This window comes from Nannospalax galili, unplaced genomic scaffold, assembly GCF_000622305.1.
Source record: "Nannospalax galili isolate Female #2095 unplaced genomic scaffold, S.galili_v1.0 scaffold566, whole genome shotgun sequence".
Taxonomy (NCBI): Eukaryota; Metazoa; Chordata; class Mammalia; order Rodentia; family Spalacidae; genus Nannospalax; species Nannospalax galili.
In genome coordinates, this window is record NW_008355811.1 from 1,669,816 (window position 1) to 1,671,082 (window position 1,267).

The window sequence follows — 1,267 nt, forward strand, 5'->3', positions numbered from 1 at the left end:
TGACTTCCAGATGGCATTCTCCAATAGCTTCCCTCTCCACTAGAGCCCTTACACTCTGTTATCCCTGCTACTGTCTGCTGTGATGTCCGCACCCCCAGCCATTCCCCACTACTTGTCCATCTGGTGAACCTAGTCAGCCTATCTAGAGGTCTTTGTTTTAGGAAGGTCAGCTGTTCCTCATCTAGCAGCAATCAGTTGTCAATAGTCCTTTAGATAAGATTGGGGTCTGCTGTTCATTTTCCCAGTTCTATGCTGGGTTACTATCTGGGAGTCCCTTTGGCCACCCTGGCCAACAACTCGAAAGAAGGTATCGCCTACCTGGCACTGTTGCTTGTTATGTAACCTTTAGCTATTCATACGGACTCTTAAAAATTCTATTGGCCCCTTTAATCTTTGGTTATACTTTCCTTTTGGGTGTTTAAGGTCATACAGTTGCCCAGATAAACCAATTTACTTTTACTCTTAAGGCCGTTTGAGGATCTGTTCCTCAGGGGTCCCATGGGCTTGGGAGGAGCCCCTGGCTCCTTTCTTTTACCAGTTCCACCTATGTGAAGATAAGTCAAAGGTCCTACTCGACCATGGCTGGCTTCGCTTGGAAGCATGGAGGAAATGATTCCTCTGTGTTGACCCTCCTCTTTGTAGACTGGACACTGGTTTAAGTCCATCTGGTGGGGTCTCCTTAGCCTCCTTGATTGAGAGAACAGGTGACCCACCACAATTACAGGACATTTTGAGAGATACTCATAGTCCCCTGGAACTAGTTGATCTAGGAGGGCAAGGAGCAAAAAGTGTCCTTTATGTCCCTCTGACCAAATTATTATAGGCCTCAAAGTATGTCTGTTAAACATCCAAGAAGTTTAGTTCTACCAGTCTGGTACTTTTATTTACTGTGTGTCATGTAGATAAATCTTGGGCAAAGACCACTTGTTCTCAGATAAACCTTGCCTAGACATATATTTCTTGATCTGGTACGTATAATTTGTCCGTAGGTTGTTGGAGTAATATTGTTCTCTCTGGTTTTTAAAACTAGCTAGGCATTGTTTATCTCTCGCATTGTCTCACCCCTCCATCATGTTTTTCCCAATTAAGGTGCCCCCATTTTTCCCCTTCCTCCCTTAATAATACCTCTCTTGAGCTCCTTCTTTCCCTTTATCCCCTAGGTTCCTTGTATACCCTTCCCCCCCTCTCCCTTAAACTAACCCAATTTTTATCCATATCTCCCTTATTAAGGCCTGTTTCCTACTGTTCTTCACTTTCAGGTTCTTTT

At 44.2% G+C, this 1,267-nt stretch overlaps 1 protein-coding gene across 11 annotated transcripts in view; it reads left to right on the forward strand.

Annotated features, from left to right (window-relative positions):
• The window catches only part of Rimbp2 (RIMS binding protein 2), a 217,012-nt gene that overhangs the window by 28,723 nt on the left and 187,022 nt on the right, over positions 1-1,267 (forward strand). The gene's annotated exons all lie outside the window — the stretch shown is intronic.